The sequence below is a fragment of the Urocitellus parryii genome, chromosome 1 (genome assembly GCF_045843805.1).
Source record: "Urocitellus parryii isolate mUroPar1 chromosome 1, mUroPar1.hap1, whole genome shotgun sequence".
Lineage (NCBI taxonomy): Eukaryota > Metazoa > Chordata > Mammalia > Rodentia > Sciuridae > Urocitellus > Urocitellus parryii.
The window spans coordinates 26,451,770-26,476,706 of record NC_135531.1 but is presented as its reverse complement, the minus strand read 5'-3'; positions in this window follow the sequence as shown (position 1 = coordinate 26,476,706).

Genomic DNA, 24,937 nt, shown 5'->3' with positions numbered 1-24,937 from the left:
GGTAAGACAAGATAATACAAATGGAAGAAATGATTTACAGTAGAAGGGGTAGAGAGAGAAAAGGGGAGGGGAGGGGAGGGGAGGGGGGATAGTAGAGAATAGGACAGACATCAGAATACATCAGACACTAGAAAGGCAATATGTCAATCAATGGAAGGGAAACTGATGTGATACAGCAATTTGTATACGGGGTAAAAGGGGGAGTTCATAATCCACGTGAATCAAACCGTGTAATATGATGTATTAAGAATTATGTAATGTTATGAACGACCAATAAAAAAAAAATTATGAACTTTTGTAGTTCTCAGATATATATGTCCAGCTTTAGTTCCTATCCTGAGATCTACCATGAAGGTGCTCAGAATAGAAACCTAGGTGTTAATCTCTATTATGGTCTTTCATTACTTCTACCTCATATCAGATACACTTACTGCAGAATTTAACACCCACACACACAAAAATCATATATACAGTTGTTTTAGTCAACTATTTCACTGCTGTGACTAACAGACACTACCAGAACAACTGTAGAAGAACAAAGGTTTATTTAGATCTCACAGTTTCAGAGGTCTTAGTCCAAAGAAATATGGCCCCATTCCTTGGGGCTCGAGGTGGGGCTCTTCAACATTATGGTAAAAGAAAGGCAAAGAAAGAGGTTCATGTGATGATCAGGAAGCAAAGAGAGTAACTCCAACCACCAGATACAAATATATACCCCAAAGCTACACCCCAAGTCCCACCTCCCTGAAGCCACACCCTATCACTTGAGTTACCATTCAGTTAATCCTTATCAGGGATTTAATTAACTGATTTGGTTAAAACTCTTAAATGCTGAACCTTTTGCATTGTCTCATATATGAGCTTTTGGAGAACACTTCACATTCAAACCATAAAAACAGTAAATTGGAGAAGGTAGGGCAACAAAAAAGATGAATTTTAGGGAAATGGAAAGTTCCACATACTAAGATCAAAGAAAGAACAGAATATGGACAAGGAGAGTGTGAATGGGTCTACATCTGGTAAGACACTCTAATGGCTAATAAACATAAGATGCCTTTTAAGAAAAATATGATGACATTTTGTTATTAAATTGAATTTCAATTAATTTGCACTGTAAATATCATAGGGAAAACAAGCTCATATAAACAATAAGTCATTCCTGTGTTTTGCTACACTTAAAATTATACTAATGGCTTAATTACAGTATTAGAAAAATTCTTTTGGTAATTAATAAACACAGATTAAGTTTACAACCAATTAAATTCAAAAGTTGTGAAAAATAATGGAGGGTGTTCAGGATTTGGATGTAAAACAAAAAATTTAGAAATGTTTGAAATACAAATCAGAAAAATATTGCAAAATAAAATAACTTAGAAAAAAAGAAATTTTAATTCTTAAATTTTTATCACATGAAAATTACTATTTCTTATTTTATATATAAGTACTATGAGAAAAAAATACATTTTAACAGTATATTTTTGGCAAGCAAAAGGCATTCTTAATTTTCTTAAACATTACATTTTGGCAAAACTATGAATAATCATCTGACATCAGTTAGAATGGCTATTATAAATAACATAAAAAATAACAAATGCTGAAGAGGATTTAGAGGAAAAAAATACTTGTGTATACAGTTGGTTGGAATGGAAATTAGTACAGCAACTGTGGCAAACAGTTCTTCAAAAACTAAAAATGAACTGTCATATGATCCAGCTATACCACTCCAGGAAATGAAGTCAGGTTATAGAAAAGATGCCTGTTTATTGTGACATTATTCACAATAGTCAAGATATGGAAAAGCTTAAGTGTCCATCAAGAGATAAATGGAGAAAGGAAACATCACTATAAACAATTCAACCATGAAGAATAAAATCATATCATTTCTGGGAAACTGAATGGAACCCGAGGACACCATGTTACACAAAATAAGCCAGACTTAGAAAAAAAAAAAGAATTGCATGTTTTCTCTCATATGTGAAAAAAAAAAGAAGTTGACCTAAAATAGGACAGTTATACAATAATTATTAGGGGACAGGAAAGGTGGCAGGAGTGGAGAACAAAGATGGAAGTAAGGGTGGAAGGATATGAACAAGGTGTGCTGAAGGCATAGATGGAAGTATCATGGTGAATCCCATTAATATGTAAAATTAATGCTTTATTAAAATAAATATTAAAAACAACATATTTGGTACATAAATGAGATATAATCTCTTTTGAGAGCATATAAACTCTATGCAATAAATCTGGCTTTAGTCCCAACATGAATTTATATTTAAAAATATGCATTGTGGGTAATATGTGGAAACCACATTTCTGTGGAAGAACTAAACTAGAAGCAGAAGTACAGGTGATGATGATTATAACAACCTTCTAGAAAAGGTATGCTGATATCTTGGACCAGAGTATTTGGAGAAGACATGGTGAACAGTACACAGATTTGGTTGTTGGTGATAAGGAGTTAGGGATTTCAAAAGCATACACATGGATGCTTTGTATGTGATGTTATTAAATATTTATATGAAAATGGAATTGGGAAGTAGTAAACACATGCCTGGATTTCCAGCCAGAGACTACCAATCATCAGAGTTTATGTGCTAATGAATGAGGCCAGGGAGAGAAGATTGGAAGGGGATGAAAGAGGGGTAAGGACTGTGTCCAGGAAAACAAAATATTTAAATTGTAAAAATTAAGAGGATGTAGAAAAATTTCAGGGAAGTATTAACTAGTGAAGTAAGTTAGTAATCTGAATAGTATTTGATAAACTAAGAGAAAAGGCAGTTTTCCTAAGAATAATATGAACACATATTTCAAGTAGTGGAAACAGGTCAAGGAAATTGAGAACTTACAATTGACTTTTGGATTTTGCATTATGACCATTAAGGGAGATTATATTAGAAGAACGTTTGTTGTTGTTGTTGCTGTTTGTTTTGAGAAAAAGGCAAAAAAAAAAAAAGTTGATCTACAACATATTTTTTGAGGTGCCACAGAAAAGAAAAAGTTGAAAATGCATATACTATTAAGTGAAGCAGAGAAAATTTGCCAGATAAAACTTGGTAAAGGAGGTATTCAATAAACTAAGTGGTAAGTAAAAAAGCTTTAACTGGAATCTAAGTATGTCATCAAAACTGACAACTATGATTTCACTACAATCTGGGAAATATTTTATAAGCATTCACACATATATGTGTAATTGATTTGAAATTTTTTATATTTTTATGGGCTCATAAGAAAATATTTTTACTAACCTAAAAGATGCTACATATATTCTGAGTACATATGTATTATTGTATGCATAACTACACTTAATAGGGAATTTTTGAAGGACTTTTTGGCTCTGTAAAGTCCACTTTTCCTAGTATAAAGTAGAATTAGGACACATTTCAGTTAGAGAACATCTTACAAGTCCTAGCTAACAGTTCTTCCCAGTCTGCAGGGCTGTCTGCTAGTTATCACATGTGGTCTCTATGCAACTTTGTTTGAGCAGATATCAGAAGATAAATGAAATTCTCCTCAATCTGATCATTCAGAAGTTCAATCTGCTCTTTGTAATGTAACCCACTATAAATGATGCAATGATTTCCTGGCTGTGTTCCTTATGTACAGCAGTCAGATCCAATAGCCCTTGGGACAATACATCTGAAACTATATGCTATTGAATTTAACTAATCTTTCTCCTGAGTAGCAGTTTAAATTGCCCATTATTCCAAGAAATTGAGAGGATCACATGTGTGTGCACACACGCATGCACATACACACACACACACAAAGGGATGGAATAAGGCACATCTTATATAGTAATCTATCCTACCCCCTCTCTATATATGTGTACACACATATATGTACAATTATATATATATATATATATATATGAAATAAACATATTTATTGTATACCAATGTACATTAGTTGTTTGGTAAAATAATTACAGAGATCTAAAATTTAAAGGATGACATCTATTCTCTTACATGTTTTGTAGTACTTTCTGTTAGAAAATCATTCTTATAAAAAAAGGAGGAAAATACATATCACAGTAATCCAAGATATGATCTATAATAGCAAGTGTTGAGATGACTGGAAAAAATATCAATAAACCTCATTATTTGTTCACAAAATAACAAGATTTTTGTGTTGATTTTTTAAAGATGGTATTTGTTTTTGCGGTGAGATTGGGTTCAGATGGGAGTTTAATTTTTGTTTAAATTTTAGAAGCTTTCATCAGCCAATCAGAAATATCAGCCTAATATACTCTTAAATAGATATTATTAGATATTTCTAGATTTCTTTGATAGCATGTTTCTTTTATCTACCTTAGCATAAGAATGTCTACATTGTCCTAGGGCTTTTTTTTTTTTTTCTACATCCCCAGCCAGCAAAATGTGTTGGTGTCATGTAAAGATTCAGGAATTTGTTTAGTGAATAGTGGTTAAATGTGTTGGGAAATGATCATTGAGGCTGAAGGAAAAAAATTTAATACAATACTCTAATAAGAGAGTGATTTTGTTTGAAAAAAAAATTCATAAGCATAATGAATACATTTGAAACCTAAAACTTCAGGAATAAAATTTGGAAAACTAAACTTTCTTAGGTTACCTTAATTACTATTGGCTTCATCTGATAAAATACTAAATGCAAGAGATGAGTGTAGGAACTGGGAAGGGTAAACTTGTAAGGAATTGGAAATAAGACAAGTTTAACCCTTTAGCAACTTGCCAGATGAAACTAGGTTATAGCTTTGAAATTTCAAAAGGTAAGAGATGGGGTTTGAGGTTTTAAGAAAGCTTTGAATAAAGTCTCCAAATGAAAGGCTAAGTCTAAGATCTGATGCCATTCCAAGTTTTAGATGAATAAAAATAATTATGGGAAAGTTTAGCTCCAGGGGTTAGTTTCCCAGGGTTTCAATAAAAAAATACCACAAGAGGAGTGCCCCACCACAACAAGAATTTGTTTTCTTATAGTTCTCAAGAATTCCTGTCAAGATGCCAACATTGGCTTCTTCTGTAGGCTCTAAAGGAGCGTTTATTCATGCCTCCCTCTGGTGCTGGGTCTCCATGGCAACCCTTGGCTTCCTTGGCAAAGAGACATGGCTCCAACTTTCTGCCATCATTCTCACCTGGCTTTATCCTTGTTTGTGTTTATCTTTTCTTATAAAGATATCAGAAATTGGATTTAGTGTTAGCCCTAACCTTTAAGAATTCTTCAAAATCTTATTTTGAAGAATTAGATATTAATAGTTAATAATTAATAGTTAATAATTAGATCTTATTAATATTTAAAATGACCCTATCTCCAAGTAAGATCATGCACTGGATTTAGGAATTGCAGGTATGTATGTGTGGGGGTGACTTAATATACAACAGGCATGGTCCCCTCATGGACGTTCAATCAGTTCTGAGTAACTGCCACAAAGCTGAGGGGGAAAAAAAGCATTATTAACAATAAGTAAATGAAGCTTAAATGATATCTAGTAGAGAATTTAGAGTGCACTAATTCACATGGAACTGAGAAAAAGTAAACAGATTAAAAGTCTTCCTGGCTTTGTTGATTCAATTCATATTGTTCTGAGACAAATTTTGTGGTTAATTAATTACAATTTTTTTTTTTTTTTTTTACCCATCAGTACTGGACTTTGAAATTGCAAGGTATAGAATCTTAGTCATATTATTTTAGTGTTCTTGGTTTTTGATGTTTGTTTATTTTGATTTTCTCTTTTTCTTGGATTGAACTCAGGGGCACTCAACCACTGAGCCCTTTATATTTTTTATATTGAAACAGAATGTTGCTAAGTTGCCTAGGGCCTCACTAAGTTTCTGATGCTGACTTTGAACTTGTGATCCTCCTGTCTCAGTCTCCTGAGCTGCTGGGATTATAGAGTGTTCGTTTTTTTTTTTTTTTTTTTTAAGTGAAAGTTAAGAAATATAAATGATACCAATTTTGAAAGCATTAAAAACATTTAAACAAATGAAGGTACCCTTAGGACTGTGTTTGGAAAGAGTAAGGTTTCAGTAAACGTTGAAAACACTTGTCATAGTATATCTAGGACGAATTATGTCTACACCTTTAACGATAAAGTGTGTTGTGACAAACATATCTGACATCTCAGAGACTTATGCTAAATGTCAATCCTCACAAAGTTATTCTTTCTGTTGAGTGGCACTTTAGGTTCACATATGTGGTAGGTGTTGGACATATACTGTCTTCAGAAGCTGCACCATTCACTATATGTATATTATTTAGTCATTGCTGTTTAAAGAACTTATGGATTATTAATGGGTTAAGCAATAACTATTTTACTCAGAATTCTGTGGGTTGGTAGTTTATTCTGGGATTAGTTGGAGCCATTGCTCTTGTTTTGGATGATCTTAGCTAAGTGTGCTCATAACCTCTATAATTCTTTCATTACACTGACTAAAGGCTAACGGGTCTAGACTAATATCTATGCAATTCCTCATCATTTTTCCATACTGCTACTAAAATTATGGGAGTTTTTTTTTTGTTTTGTTTTGTTTTGTTGATGATGACAGAGACAGGATTCTATCACATTATATCATACTAAGCAGTATTTACTTAGTGGGGAAGTAGACACCATCTCTTTAGGAAAATCTGAAAACTCACACTTTAAATATTTATCAAAGAATCAGTGGTGCAGATACTTCTAAATATCGGAACACACTGTGTTTATGTCTTTTCCCTGTTGTATTTTCAAATAAAAAGAAATTATAAGACACTGTGCTGGGGTATTTGTTTTTAAGATGGTAAAATCCATCATTTGCATTGGCTTAACACATGCCTAGTTATTTTCTGTGAATGCCAATTTTAATGATGTTAATATTCAAAATAAAGTAATGGATGTTATAAATTTTAAAGACATAATATAAAAATTAGGATTAGCTTTTTGTAATATATTCTGAAGCATTATCTTAATTACATTTTAAAAGAATATTTCATTAGCAGAAAAAAAAATGTGACTTAATCCTCCCAAAAATGCCATTATCACCTCTAAACTTTCTTGTATTGTCTCACCCATGAGCTTCTAGGGACCACCTCATATCTAAACCATAGCAAATGTCACCTAAAGAGAACTCTAAAGAAAATGTATTTTAAATTTCTCTTCACTATTCTAATCTTGAATATAAAAAAAATCAGCTCACGGAATCAATAAACTCTGAAGTGAGAAGAAATATTTATATAGCTTTTGATAACTTTTCCATCACATAAATCCTCAGAGGCAAGTAAGAATTAAATATAAAATTTCAATAAGTCTCTGCCACAAGCATTATGCATCTTCTACCACCTGACTAGAGATCACTACAGGATTTTGGCAGCTCTTGTTTTTTTTTTTTCCTAGTTTTTATCATACTAGGAGTTATCAACACTACAATTTGATTAATCTAAAAACTGAACTAAATTGTCTATGATATGTTAATAAAAGTTATGCCAAAACATGAAGTGAAAAAGCTTAAGTTTTCTTCATCTGGATGTAAGGAATTGTAAAGAAAATAAAAGCTTTTTATCTTTTTTAACTTAAAACCATGTTTTACAAAAAGCAACACCTGAAGCTACAAAGATAAATAAGTAGATATATTTTATAAATGTAAGAATAGTTTTATAATTTTTTAGTCAGATTTGTTTTATTGTTGTGATCAAAAGATGTGACAAGAACTATTTTAGAGAAGGGAAAGTTTACTTTGGGGTTTAAGTTTTCAGAGGTGTCAGTCCATAGACAGCTGACTACATTGCTCTGATACTAAGGTGAGCAGGACACCATGCCAGTAGGGTGTGGTAGAAGAAAACAACTAGGACATTGTATCAGGAAACAGACAGAGACTAAGCTCAGCTTGAAAAATATATATCCCAAAGGCACGCTCCCAATGATCCATCCCCCTCTAGCCGCATAATACTTGCCTATACCTACCACCCCAGTTAATCTCTTTCAGAGGACTAATGCACTGATTAAGTTAAAGCTCACTCACCTCACCTCTAAACTTTCTTGTATTGTCTCACCCATGAGCTTCTAGGGACCACCTCATATCTAAACCATAGCAAATGTCACCTTAATTTGTATGTAGCAAGAACTCCTTACAATGAAAGAAAGAAGTATTTCAACTGATGAATGGTTTCAGCATATTCATACTGCTATTTAACTTGAGCTGAGGCCATTGACTCTTTACTTATATACAGCAAATTACTTATCAGCTTATATAATAAACATATATGTAACATGCATCATTCATATTTACTTTAATGAAACTTTCTTTAAAAGTTAAGAATATGGAGACCTTAACAAACAGATTACATTAAAATGTGCTACTACTAAAATATATGCTTGATATTCTACCCAGTATTTCATTGAATGTTTTACTTTCCAAAATTTAAATGTAAATACTTTGTTAAGATGAATAAATGTCTTGAATTTTTCCAACTAGTAGAATAGACATATATGTTAAAATGGGGGATTGGTCAATCAGATTCTCTGCTCTTATCATCAGGGAAATATTTTACATGCACTAAACATTTGGAAAGCATCTACTAAAATGTATGTGATGCATGGCATATAAATATTCTATTCATCATGGAAAAGAGGGAGAGTATGTAAAATATTCTGGATGCATAGACTAGGAAACCATAAAACAGATTGAAGTAATGTGCTAGGTATATACTAGCAATATGGATGAAGCATATCTATATATCTATATCTATATCTACATCTATCTATCTACCTATCTATCTATCTATCTATCTATCTATATGTATATATGTATATATATATATATGAAAAAATATGCCCACATATATGTATTACACAAGAAAAAGAAAAAAAACACAAAATAAAAATATAGCATAATATATATGTATAAAATAAACTTTTATACATATAAAACAGTACATTTATATTTAAAAAACAAAATAAGTGGATAGTTAGAAAACATTTAGGAATAATGATAGTTTGGTAGTGCAGAATTGGGAGAGAGGAATAAAAGTTGAAAATATATGTTTTAAGAATAAAAGGAAATAAAGAGAAAAATAAATCAAATGAAGTTATCTTGCATAGACCAATGAAGACAAAATACATTTCCTCCTTGTGAGTATAACCATGTTTCTGTTAGCCATCCATTGTTGCAATAATGGTATGTGATTTTTTTTAAAGAAGACATAAAATCTCAGTAACATAATAATAAACTTTCATTTTCTCCATGTTTCTGAAGGTAAGATGAAACAGCTTACTTTCATATTATTGTTCAAGTGAAATGCTACTTCATAAGCTTTCCTATGTTCCTTGGAAAGCAATATCTCAAGATAAACCTTAGAAGCACAAATATCCAGGTCCAATCTGCAAATACATTCAAAGTCTTTGTTCCATTTGGCCCACTATTTAATCATTCAAATCATGTAACATGGCCCAGTACAATGCCAGTCTTTTAGAGGTGCATATTTTACATCTCTGCTGGGGCAGTAGTATGTTAAAATTTTGTCTTTTATCATTACTATGGTAAAGCTAATCACAATACTATTTTATTGAATTACTTCCCTCCCTCTTTAAGCAAATACTATAATTTCATTCTCGAGTTATTTTTTTAAACATTTTTTGTTTAGTTGTTGACAGATCTTTATTTCATATGCTCATTTATATGTAGTTCTGGAAATCAAACTTAGTGCCTCACATGTACAAGGGAAGTGCTCTACCACTGAGGTACAACTCCAGCCCCTCAAGTTATTTTTTTTTAATTGCACATTACACCAAAATGGCTTTCCAAATCATAGACCTCTTTCCATATACTTTGTACCTTTCCATGACTCTATGTGTCATTTAAAAAGAATAAGAACAAAATCTATAAAAAAGGCATTAATTGATTATTTAGAGTAAATTTTAGGAAAAAGTATATGTGCCATATACAATGTTATTTTTTATGTCTCTAGTTTATTTTTTTAATTTTTATTTGTTCTTTTTATGTGTTTTTAAATTAACTTTAAACAATATGTTGATAATACTTTTCTGTCCAGTGATGTTGTTGATGTTTTAAACTGTTGGAAAAATTAATTTTCAATTCCTAAAATTGATGATTTGACTTAAATTTATGTGATTTTTTAAAACCTAGCTTCTTTGACTTTCTTCTCTCAAAATTTCTATCTACTTATGGAAATTACATTTTGTATATTTGCCATATTTTACACAATTTCCTTTAAAAAGTCTTTAAGACTCTTCCATCAGAATTATCCCTTTGTTTTTTATTCTAAATTTTTAAGGTGTCTTTTCTTTTTGTGTACAGGGAATTAAACTCACGGGCGATTTTTCTCACTCACTTAAGTCCCTTTTTATTTTATTTATTTTTTTGAGACAGGGTGTCGCTACCTGGTTAGGGCCTGGCTAATTTGGTAAAGGTCTCTCTAAGTTACTGAAACTGGCCTTGAACTTGTGATCCTTCCTCTTCCTCTTTAACCTCCAGAGTTGCTGGGATTACAGGTGTGTGCTATTATGCCCAGCTAAAGTTATTTTTTAAATTCATATACTTGGCACAATGTTATTTGACCTTGTAAACTAAATCTCTTATTGCACACCTTTGGATAAATAGGCACAATTTCTCACACACAGATGAGTAACTAAAAATAGTGAGATTCACCATTACGTATAGACAGATTTCTTTTCTGCAATTCCAGCCATGATTGAAGAGTAGGATACATTTCAACTGCAATTTAAGTATTTCCATCAGAGTGAATATTAGAAAATCATCAAAATATTACATAGAAAAGAATGACAAATAGCATCAGGAAGAATATAATTTTATACTATAAAGTTATATGGTATGTGTTATGGTTTAGATATCCCCTAGAAGCTCACGTGAGAAAATGCAGAAGGTTCCGAGAAAAAAATGATTGGGTTATAACAGTCTTAATCCATTCAGTGAATTAATCCCCTTATAGGAATCAACTTGAGTAGTAATTGAACTGATAGGGTGTGGCTGGAGGAGGTGGGAACTGGGGCATGGCTTTGGGGTACATATTTGTATCTGTCAAATGGAGTGTCTCTCTGCTTCCTGATCATGAAGGAAGCTGCTTGTTTCTGCTTCTTTCCTCCACTTTGATGTTCTGACTCACCTTGAGCACCAAGGAATGGAACCTTCTGTCTCTGCATTGAGACCTCTGATACCGTGAGCCTACAGATACATTTTTCTCTCCTAAAATTGTTCTGGTCAGATTCTTTAGTCACAGCAACAACAACAACAACAACAAAGATGACTAAAACAATATGTAATTCACCCACATTTGAATTTTTCTGTATATATAATTCAATTTAAAGTTAATTCTAAATTATATCCCCAATTCTGTTTGTACCAATACACATATTTCTCTAATATCAGTTCTATTGCATAAGAATTATTAAAATTAAAACTTTTGAAAACACGTCTCAAATGAAAATGTTTTCACATGAATTAAAAGTCAAAGTTTATTATCCCACATTTCTAAGAAGAATTAAAACACGTAGTTTATTTATTACCCCAAATTTCTAAAAGGCTGTCTCATATTTTCCTAGAAATCAACCCAATTTCATGAAAATTTTTTGACTTATTATTACATATATTTTCAATTTTCTTAAAGATTTTAATGTCATTTAAATTATTTGGTATCATAAAAATTCTCAAGCAGTTAACCTGAACTTATCCTCAAAAAAAAAAAAAAGTCAGCTTCAACATTTTCTCCACACTTTTTAAGTGCAGAATCATCATTCCCATTCTGAACAAAAAAAACTCTCTCATGTTAACCCAAATAGATACTTTTAAAACCCCTGACTCACAATGTTTTATATTGCTTATATTTGATTCTATGGCCTGTACTTCTAAAAGGGAAACATAATAGGCCATTTTTTTCCTACTACCTCTTTCATGTTAAATAATAGAGATTGGATCACAATTAGTGTTTTTTTCCATTTTAAAATGGAGTCCCATTTTAAATTACTTTCAGATCAGCAAAAGTTAGTGCATACAAAATGTTAATTTTTTTGCACTTTTAGGCTTTTAATTTACATTATTCATTGTTAAACTGAATTATCATTTTCATGCAGGGCTTAATGATGAGAACTAAAACAACTATTAAACCAATGTAATGGATCATCTGTAGCAAGTTAAATAATCACCTGTTCTTAGGAAATCAGGTTAACACAGTTTGAACTGCTCGTAGAATTATTTGTTTCACTTCATCATGTATAGGGCCTGGATCATAATGTGTTCATAATATATCCATAATATGTTTAACATTAATTGCTATTGTAATTTAACTTTAAACCCATCAGTGAAATTAGACAATAATAAATTTCAACATATTCCATAAGAATAATTTCTGTGATATTCAACCACTAAATGTTATATATTTTATAAGGAATATGGAACATGCATACATAGATTATGCTTTCCATTTAGAAGTCCTTGGAGACTAAGACTTAAAATTTTTTCTTCATACACAGGAAAATTTAAGGGGACATAATAGGATTAATGATCAACACAGTCATGATGGTGTGAAACACACACACAATTATTTTAACTTTTATTCATGTTGTGATTTCAATGTTCATTTCTGCTTCTCATTTGTAAACCATGAAAATAATTTGTTCTTATTTTTAATAACTATTCAAGCTATTAGACATTGATTAATGATGAGGCTGAAGTTTTTGTGACCACTTTCTCCCTTTGCAAAGAACAAAAATGTATCTCTAAAATACTATCAAAGCCTCATCCCCACAGGTGACTGTACTAGAGAAGGGACTAATTGAAGGCAGTGGTCATGGTTAAATGAGGTTATAATGGGATACTATGTTCCTTTAGAACTGGCATCCTTATGGGAAGAGGGAAGGACATCAGAGATCATTCTTCCTCTCTTCCATGTGAAGACATGGAAGATGATCCACTAAAGGAAGAAAAAGTGTCATCAGAAATAAAATCCTTGCCAGAACCTTCACCTTAGAGGTTCCATCCTACCAAACTGAGGAAATAAATTTATATTGTTTAAGCCATTGTGTGTATGGCATTTTCTTAGGGCAACCTTAACTGATTAAGACCAATGTAATGTCAAATAACTTTGTAAGGACAAATGAATCAGATATCTTTCATCATTTGGCTACCACTAAAATTTTCATTGCTAGTGTAATTTAACTTTAAAAATTCAGAGGAAAATAGCAAAAATACATAAGTATAGTATTAATAAATTATAACTGTAAAATTGACAGACTTTATATAACCTATGAATTTTTTAGGGCTTTTTATTAAATAATAATGAATGACTATATTATTTAACATTTAAAATATCCATAACAGACCATTTAAGAAAAAGAGTTGTGTCTCAATGATACGCCGGAAGCTAATTGAGGGTTTTTGATTTATTTGCTTGCTTTTCAAATGCCATTTACTCTTGGAGTCTTAAGTATAAGATTATGCATTTTCCATCTCTTTAAACATACACTACACATCCCCAAAAGTAGAGATATACATATTAATTCAGTTTAAACCCTGCCACATTGAAGCATCCTCCAGATGCTACAATAAAGAGGAAGAAATGTATTACTTAAATTGTCTACAGTGATGATTTTCAAAATTTTGTTTTATATGCAGTTAATTTTATAGTATATTGAGAATATTTGGAATGTTGTGAGAAAAGTACAGATATGTATTACTTGCCCCCATACACAATAAAATTCCCAATATAAAAGTTTCTTCATTTAAAATTATTATATCATTTTCATGAACAACACTGTAATGGTGATTGGACTACAAGATGTCCAAACAATATTCCAGGCATGTCTGGGAGTGTGTTTCTGGATGAGCCTGGCATTTTCCTTGGCAGGGTGAGTAAGGCTGTTTGTAGTTCTTGGTGTGGTGGGTCTCACCCAATCAACTGAAGGCTTGAATAGAACAAAAAGGCTGACTACTTTTAGCTGAGGCATTTGACTTTTCCAATATTTGAATTGAAATTAAAACATTGGCTCTTGTGTCTCCGGCATACTAGTTTTAGACTGAAACTACTCATTAGTTCCTGGGATTTCACATCATGGTATTTAAAATCATGGTATTTATTATTATTTGTGAAAAAATAAATCAAGAAGTGCTGGGATATAATCTAACAATTGGAGGTAATACAGTGAAGTGAGTGCTGCCAAAACATTATATGCAAGATTATATTAAAACATTAAGAGAATGTCTTAATTAACATCTTCAAGAGCAAGGGACGACTTGAGAGCTTACAATGGTATATAAACCTTAATCTACATGATAGTAAGTACAGAAAGAAAAAAAAAGATTTTGGAAGATGAATGAATAGAACTTTTCAAAGTTCAAATTGATCAATCTATTTATGTGAATGTTGAAATCAGGTGCTCGAAAGTGATAAATGATGAAGCATGAAGAACAATAGTTAAAATGCATGAAGTATATTATAAACAATATCAATATATTTTGGTATGATATAAACACTTGAAAGGTCACTGGAATTTAGTTAGTAAGTAAATTGTAGGAAAACAATGTATGTTTTACATTTTTTTTCCTGGGTTTGTTGTAGGGAAAATTATCTGGCCAAGAGACAATTTAGGAGTATGGGAAGAAAGCATTGCATTTTCTATGTTTACTTTCTTTCTTTTTTTCTAGTACCAGGGATTGAACTCAGGGCATTCAACCACTGAACCACATCCCCAGCCCTATTTTGTATTTTATTTAGAGACACAGTCTCATTGAATTGCTTAGTGCCTCACTGTTGCTGAGGCTAACTTTGAAACCATGATCCTCCTGTCTCAGCCTTCTGAGCCACTGGGATTACAGGCATGCACCACCTTGCCAGGTTTTTATGTTTACTTTCTATCAAAAATAGTAGGAGCAAGTTTGACAGTATTATATGTGTGTTGGCATGAACATAAATTTATGCATAAATATACTAATATTGTGGATTCATGATTGTATTTTACTATTGATATGCATGATTATAAAAATATGGAGGCTATTGTTATAAGCCAAAATGCGTGTAGTCAGTACATTTTAGATCTGCCAGAAATCTTGGGCCTTATCAACCAAGTATCAGAATAAATGAGCATTCACATAGAGTGAAGGATGATTCCTCAGTATCAAGTCTCTAAGTATCTGCAGTTCTAGGCATATTTTATTACACCAGTTCCAGAGATCAATAAAAACTAGTACATAAAATTTAAAATTAGATGATATTTTTATTCACTATAGTGTGAAATCGAGTACCTATAAATAAGTATATAATTATAAAAAAATTATAATGAAAATGTAGAAATTTTCAGGAACAAATTTTGAAAAAATATGTACATCTGCAGTTTTTCCCTTTTCCAATATAATATGGTTAAAATGTTAACTATATAAATTAATTTATATGATCAATGTACTTAAATAGCACTATCAATAGAGATTTTGATGATGTGATAAAAATGATACAAAAATTCATTTGAAAATAAGTAAACATTCAAATATGGCCAGTTAATTGTGGTAAAGAAACTGGTAATGAGACAATAGTATGACCTTTTAAAAATATAAGTACAATCTTTTTTTCTAAAGTAGAATACTCTAGATAGGTCAAAACTAATATTTAACAATAAAAGTCAGGTAAAATCACTTTTTTCCTAGGTCTCTTAGAAATCAGGTCCAATGACACTGTGATCCAGATGGAAGAAAGCCTGTCACCCTACAGAAAACAAACATCTCCATTCCTTTGCTCTGTCCAGGAACCCAAAAATTCTGCAAACTGAGAATAATCAAGAAGTAAATTCCAAGTTGATAATAAGTTCCTCCACTTTTTCTTTATAAAATACAGATTTGGGGCAGCTGTGTCAAACCTACTATCTTAACATTTTTAGGGGCAAGGTTAATAGACTCACAATCTTAACAAGCAATTGCAGTCATCATTAATCACATAGGCACTTAATTTTATAACTTTATAATACATTTATTGGAAAGTTAACAGAAATATCATTGAAAACAAAATTCCATAATTTGAAATTTTTATAAATAAATTAGAACTGGGATTATCAGTGAGACAGCAGGGAAATCAGAGACATTTGCATTCACAATACTTTTTTTTTATTTCTTCATCTACCAAGGGAGATTAAGTATACAATCATGCATAAGGTTGCTGTGAGAATTAAACTACAAAGATTGAATGAGTATCTGGAAAATTCTAAATGCCCAGTTTTGGATTTTTTGTTTGTTTGTTTGTTTGTTTCTTTGTTGAGGGGCATTGTCAATCCAGTGTATCTAACTCAGGTCTTGTACATACTAGGCAGGTGATATAACACTAAGCAATATCTACAGATGATTTTTACCCCTTTTTTTTCTTTTTTACATTTTGGAACAGAGTCTAATTTTTCCAAGCTGTCCTCAAACTGGTGATCATCATGCCTCAGCCTTTTGAGCATTTGGTATTACAGACATGTGCTACCATACATGGCTCAATTAGTTTTATTCTGAACATTATATAGAATGAGGTACATGCACATACACACACATTATTATAATGCTGAGAAAATAGACTGCTCCAAACTATTATGATTCAGCTAAGCTTCAAGTAACTGTGAGCCAGAAAAGAAATATAGCCTGCACTACCAATAACCCTAAGAATTTTAAATGCACATTAGCAACAGAAATCTAATTATATCAGCTTACCTAGATTATCTCTTACACAGACTATGTTAGTGTTATTACATATTAGTATTGACACAAAACATAAAGTAAGTATTTATTTCCTTTGTAATAATTTATTTCCTTAACTTGTAACAATGTAGTATTTATAAAAGTTGTTTTGTATTATACAAATTTAATGAATTTCATTTGTGGAATGAAAACATTACATATATGTCATACCATGTAGATCTAAATTCTAAGGAGATAAACACACACACAAACATCTTACTACACAGTTATTGACATTGATATTTCAATTAAAGGTCTATTTATTTATAAAAATATTTTCCTATAAAAAGCCATATCAACTATAGTATGAACAGTAATAGCTTTAAGAAAAAAAAAATTAAAAAAATTCAGAAGGACATAGGAGTCTTTCAGCATTTTAAAAATGGTTCCAGCAATAATAATTTACAAATGTGAAATTTGTTATAGGTTGTTCCAAAAGCATATTTTAATTTCATATAGTTTTGTCAAGGATAAATTGTAGTACTTCAATTTGATTTATTGGAACCAGGAAAATGAATATGAAAATTGGCTTCCAAGAGTGCTGAAATGAGAGGCTTATAAAAAATTGGATTGTACTGTATTCCTTCCATATTAATTTAGGGAGGCATCTTGATTATGTGATGTAATAGGAAAAAACATTACCATTAGCTCAACTAATATTAGGATCTAATCCATGGATATTAACTTCCTGCCACTTACTCATCTGCTTCTTTCAAAATTTCTACTATCATGCCCTTTTTTTTTTTCAAAATGAATGTGGAGACAATAGGCACTCATTACTACTAGAAAATAAGGAGGTGATATAATTTGTGGATCTCCAGAACATTTTTACAATTTGAATTTCATTAAAACTTTTCAGTTGAGATACTCATCACATACATAAATCTATTCATTTATGAGACATTTTCAGGTGATTCAGTGCCTAAATTCTGTCTGGTGTTTATAATACGGTATTTGAAAGTTCACTTAAACAGTCTCCTTCTAAGTAGGTAATGTTGTATTGCTTATTAAATGGTTAGGCAATTTATGTGTTCTTTTTCCCATATATGATTGAGGAACATGAATTCAATTTATTCTGAAGTGGGATATGGGCCAAATGATTGTGTTTTCCCAAAATTTGTTTTTCTCAAAACCTCATAAAATGGCAATCAGTGAACTGAATGTTCATTGAACATGCCATGGACTGATGGGTTTTCGTACTCCCCAAATCCAAATCCCAACTTGTTGGTCTTGGGAATTAAGACCTTGGGAAAATAATTAAATCATGAGATTTGAGCCCCCGAGGAAAGAAATTCATGCCCTGAGACAGATGATCTCTCACTCTACCTGTAGAGATGCATCAAGCATAGGAAAATTATTGGTCAATATCTTGATTTTGAAGTTTCTAGACTTCAGAACTCTGAGGAATATGTATTTTGCTGTTTAAGCTACCTACTCTATGGTATTTTCAATACCATTCTGACTGCCATGGTTGTGTGTGTGTGTGTGTGTGTGTGTGTGTATGTGAAGTGCTCTGAGAAATCTCATAAGGGCAAATATGTCTTCACAAAGTTCAGCTGTTAAGATAATTTTGTAGGAAATAATTGATTCTAAGAAAGTATGCTGTAAAGATACAAAAGGAATGATTTTTCAAATACCTCAATAAGTTATTAGCATCTGTAACTTATAAAAAATTACAAACACACACACACAAAGACTATATTATGCTTATATGTGTGTTAGTGGGAAGTTGAAGCATTTCTTGCACCATATTCTCTGTGTGGCAAAAAGTAATTTATTTGCACATGCTAAAGTGGTAGTAGAATAAAGGAAAGTAGAGACTACCTGGAAAAGTAATTGAACAACCCAATGGAAATAATAAGAAACAAATGAAAACACTGTATGGCACTATGGAAGTCTATATTGAATTTACATGACTCCTTGATTGCTCCCTCAGTCTGGCTTTTCTTCTACCTTTTTCCTTATTACCTTTTTTTTTTTAATCTCAAAAGCTATACTCTTTGAATCTCTGAATCATTGCCTTTTCCTTTTTGAATCTTTGCCTCATCTTTTCCTGCCTATTTTCTGTTATGGTTTGTTATGGATGCCCCCTGAGAAACACATGTGTTGAAAGCATCATCTCTGAAGCTACAGAAGAAGGCTTTTAGGCAATGAATAGGGCTGTGACCTCATCAGCAGATTAACACATTTAATTAATCTAAATTAGTGGGCTACAGAGTGATAACCATAGGAGGTGGAATGTGGCAGGGGCTTCTCTTGATCTTTGTCTCTGCTTCCCAACTATCATGAGCTGAGCCCTTCTGCCTTGATGTTTTGCCTCATCTCAGACTCAGTGCAATGAACCAGCTAGCCATGGACAAATGCCTTTGAAACAATGAGCTCAAAATAAACTTTTCCTCCTTAAATTGTTCTTAGTTATTTTGGTCACTGATAAAAAAGCTGACTCGCATTTTCCTTAACAACAATCCCCATGGTCACATACTCAGGATTCTTTATTTCTCTTCTGCTACACACATGGCAATTTTCAAATCAGGCTATCATTCTCATGGAAACCCAGAACAACAAAAAAATAATCCTTGCCTGGTATAACACAAAGATTTAAGAGGATCAACAGAAATGATAATGTGAACATTTAAAGCTTTTCATAGACTCTATGAATATGGATAGCAGTTGTAATCAAAGAAGTGATATTTAGACTTGGTAAGATTATAACTGGTTTTATGGTTTTTTAGAGGTAAAATAAATTGAAATAGATTAATCCAAATTTTATTTGGATAAAAATAACTGTTAATAATTAGAATAAAACAGTAACATAGGCACATTCAGTCACAAATTGTTCTCCCCCGTTTTCAGATAATTTACTGTTATAATCACCAGAGATTTGAGATTTTATTTTCCCAGTAGAAAAATCATTTATTCTGTCAGTCAAAATTATTTTCCTTAGCATCCTGTAAATACATAAGCATTTAATCAATATAACTGCTGATAACTTTTTTCAGAGTAAAACTTAATATCTCCCTGAAATTTTCACTTTCAAGGACAGCAGGAAAACATTTTATGATTACATTTCAAAACAATATTAATTTTGACAATAAATTAAATTAAATACATTGAGAGACAAACTACTTTTCAGTAAAATAGTTCACATGATTCTTTTGAAATGTACTAAAGGGGAAATATAGAGACCATATAATAAGGAGTACACTAATTTTTTAAAAGATTATGTATTAAAAATTAATTATTCTTATGTGTAATGATTGTATTAGTAGTAGAACATAAATTTTGTTACCATTTCAACACATAAATCTCAGTAGCTGTAAAAAAATCAGTCATTCAGAGTAATATAACCCTATTAAAATGTTTTAATTTAATTACTTAATACAGTCATCATAGATCTGAAATCAGTTTATTTTTTGGTAGTATAATTATAGATGCTTCTGATGACAAATTTTGAGAATAGTATTTGTTTAAAAAAATGAAGGCCATTTTTGAAAGTGGATCTAGAGAAAAAACATTTAATAATCCTAATGACTTTAAAATATAATTGGGCCAACTTACATAAAATAGATTTTATTGCTATTAAGATCTATTATTACCATATTCCCTAAAATAAAGCAGAAAGTGACCATGGGAAAAATGTGATTCTTTCAGTTTAGCTCATTCTCTACTACTTCTATAACTTCCCAATTTTAAAAAATTTGTGAGATAGAGATGGAGACAGAAATAGAGTGAGAATGGCAGACAGGATAAAATACACAGAGAAATTCGGCCCTGTTTTTCTACCCTCTTCGAAGAAGAACTATATTGATCTAATGCTTTCTCCCCTGTGTTGGTTTAGCAAGCCTACCATAACAAGTACCATATACTTTGGGACTAAAAATAGCATATATATTTTCTCAAAACTGTGGGGGGCTAGAAATAGGAGATTAAAGTTTAGTATCTATAGGGCTGGATCCTTATGATGCTTGGAGGGAAGGATCTGACCTTAGTTCCTCCTTGGCTTGAAAAGGGCCTTCTTCTCTTTGTATATGCTTTCTCTATCTGTGTCAAAAATTTACCCTTTTATAATGGCATTTATATCAGATTAGTCTCCATTCTAATGACTTCACTTTAATTAAATAGCTTTGTAAAGAGCCTATATCTAAATGTGATCTCATTCCAAGTTTCTTGAGGATACAATAAAAACATGAATTTTGAAAAGTCACAATTCAGTCCATAGATAACCCATTCCGTAATATTTAACATTGTCAATTTAATATAATATAACATTGTTACTGCCTTTATTTGTTGACCACAAACATGTTTTCATAACTTCATAGAAGATAACAAATTTAGCTTTCTGTTTTATTCAGCATATTTCTTTCTTGTCTATATTTTACACATCTTTTTACCTCATTGTTTATATGTATGCAATGTATAGTTAAAATTCTATTTCAAATATTTTATTTTAACCATTGCATGTGGCAAACATTTATATAAGCTTAATAATGTACTTGATATTTTTATTTTATATATCATATTATATTACATTCACAATTTGTTCTGGTTTATAATGATTGTATTCTATTGTGTAGATGCTACTCTGCATTAGCAAATATTCAACCATTGTTTCTAGGAGAAATACAGAGTTAAGGTACTGTGAACATGTGATTAGCACATTTTAGTCAACCAGTTAATACATAGCCTTGTTTTATGTTTGTTTCTTTTTAAAGTCACTTTACTTTATATTGTTGATACATAAATATTAAATGCATAGACAACAGCATTATAACTTGAGTTTAAATAAAGCTTGTCCTATGCAAGTACAATATTTTCTCCATAAGACATCACGTCTGTTTTGTGTTAGAGAATATTAATAAGCACTTCAGCTCCACACCTGGAGTACTTTTAAATAGTAAAATCACAAAGAAAACAGAAAACATACCAAAAAAGTAGATCTAAATAGATCTAAATGGATCCACATAGATCTAAATAGAGTACCAAAGACTATGAGAAGATAGCAGAAATTTGCCCCATTAGGTGATGGTGGTGGTGGCACTCTCCTGTAATCCTAGACACTTAGGAGCCTGAGGCAGGAGGATCTCGAGTTCAAAGCCAGCCTCAACAATTCAGTGAGGCCCTGCCTTTAATTAAAATGCAAAAAAAGGACGGGGGATGTGACTCTGTGGTTAAATGCTCCTGAGTTTAATCTTCGTTCTACTACTACTACTAATAATAATAAATAAAAATAAACAAAGGAAAAGAATTGCCTCATGAAGTCTCAGCAGCAAATGTATATTCTAGTGGCCCAAATTTTTCAGCATTGCATATGTCTTCCACACAACCATACACATCCCCAATTATTGATTTTAATTTAGAAATAAATTTAATGAGTAAGCATATTCTCAAATACAAAATTCACAACATTTTCCAGGTACTGCTATAAACATATAAATTCTTTAACAATAAAACTGGGATATACATAACTTTTCTTTCCTTTTTAAAATTTTTTTTTAGTTGTAGATGGACACAATACCTTTATTTTATTTATTTTTATGTGGTGCTGAGGATAGAACCCAGTACCTCTCACATGCTAGGCAAGTGCTCCACCAACTGAGTCACATTTTCTTTTTCTTTTTAAATACAAGGTATCTCCTGAGATAATTAAGTAGGTTATCCAGAATATCAAAGTTAGTAAATGTCGGTGTTAGGATGTAAATAAAATTGAGTGCATAATTTCATCTTACTTATTCTGTGCCTCTTAAAATCAACCAGAGAGCTATTTCTTTGCTATGAACAGTGTATTTGATTTCACGTAATTCAAATTATTATTAGAATATCTTGTTATAATATATATATTAAATATATATTATACAAATATATATATATATATTATATTTCTAATATATATTCACATATATATTAGAAAATTAAAGGATTGGGGTTTGTTCATATTATGAGATTAAATGCAAAAAAATGTTTGAAAATAGGAACCTTAGAAAATAACTTAGAAAATAATAATAGTTGATTACTTTTGTAATCAACTCTTCAAACTACAATTTATGTAAAATAAGCATAGTATTTAAATTAACTGAAATGTATGGTAAATATGATTATGAAAAGATGTTGCAAAGTTTCTTGTAAATAGATGAATAATTAAATACACCTTAAGAGTTATTTGTTGAATTGTCTATTTTTGTTGTAGGTTGATTTCTAACATGATTTGTTTGTTAGATGCTATTTATTAAGGTATTTCTATGAGACAGATAAGAAAATGAACAGGATTTATGTTCCCAGTCAGCATCCTCTGGTTTGGGCTGCTGCTTTCACTGCCTCTCCATCTCTATGGGTGAGTTCTTCTGGCTCCTTAGGAAGTGGTGATGTGAATCAACTTCAATCTAAGGAATGTGGCTTTTACTATAACAGTGAAAATGAACCATCTACATTTAAGTATTTGACATTTTTGGTAAAACACCACAGTTCTACCTGAAACTCCAACTGTTTGACTTGAATTCATTTGATCTTTTTTATTTTCTATCTACTTTTGTAGGGCAAAGTTCAAAAAAGAGAGAGAGAGAAAAAAAGCAGTTACTGTTTCATGAAAACAGCAGGCAACACACTGTAGAAACTGCTCAGAGAACTGCTCTCCAATTCCCGATTGAGAGACCTGAATTTTAAAAACTCAATTCCTCCTTGGAAATCATCCTACTTTTTATTCGAATTGTAAACATTCAGGTTACCAACTGTTTGAAGAATTGAAAAAGATTTTCAATTTGAAATCAGCATAACAATCCTTTTTGTTTTACTTGGGAAAAAAAATTCAGCTAAGACTTTACAAACCCTATAGGTAATATAATAATTTCTAAATAAAATGAAGTATATTTCATAATAATCTTTCCTTCCTTCTTTTTCCCTTCTTCCTCTCTTCCTGTCTTCTCTCCTACCCTAACTCTCTGGTTCCACTCACTTTTCTCTACCCTGTCCTTTCTATTTTTCATGGCATCATAAATTGTTGATTCCATCATATATATCCACACTGACATTTACAACACATTTGCATTTAGTGAGAGCCTGAAATGTATCCATTCCTTATCTATCTATCTATCTATCTATCTATCTATCTATCTATCTATCTATCTATTTCTTGGTGCTGAGAATAGAAAACACTGGCACTAAACCACTGAGTCACATCTCAAGCCCTTTTTATGTTTTATTTTGAGACAAGGTCTTGCTAAGTTGCTTAGGTCTTGCTAAATTGCCGAGGCTGGCTTTGAACTGGTTATCCTCTTACCTTAATCTACCAAATTGTCGGGATTAGAGTGGTGCACTACTGCACATGGCTCTGTTCCCATTCTTAGCTGTGGGGATTATACCCCAGAGTTATAGTCTTCGTGCAGTTTATATTCAAGTAAAAAATTATTGCCTTGAATCAAGAACTAAGTGCTTGTAAACAAATTAATTAAAACACATTCCTAAATAATTCCTATGGTGGATTGTTTGATATGTCATATTTTTCCTCACCATCACTGCCTAGATCTGAATTTAAGTGAAAAATAAATATTCTGAATTATGAATACAATGCAAAGTTAAATATATTTCAGTACCATTGTTTAATTACTGCTACCACACTTGATGTTGGAGGTAAATTTTAAAAGATATAAGCAGTAACTCTGACTTCAGCAGGAATTAATCTTATAAAGCAACAATATTAACCTGACTGAAATTCATTACTTGTCTGACCAAACACCAGACCTGGGCCTAGAAGCTGAGATGATGTTGTCACTATGTGTTACCTTCATGATTAGCTGTATGTACAGTGTATTTTCCTTTCCCTGTTCCACTGTCTCATTCCCTGAAAACATTTGCTCTTAATGTATCATAAATAGACTTTTGTCTTTAACAAAATGCTTGAAATAACATTTTTATTTCATGTAACTTAAATTTAAAATTGTTAACCTAGAATTGTGGCCTATACAGTATAATGTAGTTATTTACTTCATACCTGCAATTCTTAGTCCCTTTTTATTTATATACTGACTCATTTACTCAATAAATATAAAAAAGGGTAAAATAAGATTTATATATTTTAGACATCATAAAAGTACAGTAAGAATAACTGTAATAGTATAATAGAAAACAAATATGAATTTTTTAAGAATGAAACTAGCACACACAGCAGAAACCTAATATGGACAATTCAATACAGAGGGAATTTTGTTAAATAGCTTTATAAAACTATAGTTTCTCATTAAAAACACACAAAAAATGTGAAGCACAGG